This window comes from Halyomorpha halys, unplaced genomic scaffold (genome assembly GCF_000696795.3).
Source record: "Halyomorpha halys isolate HHAL.00 unplaced genomic scaffold, Hhal_1.1 Scaffold1184.1, whole genome shotgun sequence".
Taxonomy (NCBI): Eukaryota; Metazoa; Arthropoda; class Insecta; order Hemiptera; family Pentatomidae; genus Halyomorpha; species Halyomorpha halys.
In genome coordinates this window covers 101616-101862 of record NW_027105562.1, presented here as the reverse complement: position 1 = coordinate 101862, position 247 = coordinate 101616, and positions in this window count along the sequence as shown.

The following is a 247-nucleotide window of genomic DNA, read 5'->3' as shown; positions in this document are numbered from 1 at the left end:
GACTCTCAAACGATTCTACGATGATAAAACTGGAAGTGTTGATTGTACCGGATTTGACTTTGAATTTGCTATCAGTGAAGAAAATTGTTAATGCTGGTAAGAAAGTTGTTTTTTCTTCTGAGAGTGTCTATATATCTGGCGAAAATTTTAAACTTAATTGCCAAAGTGTTGGAAAATTGTACACCGTTAAATTGACAATACCTGAAGAGACTCATAAGACATATTCTGCTTTGACAATACCTGAAGA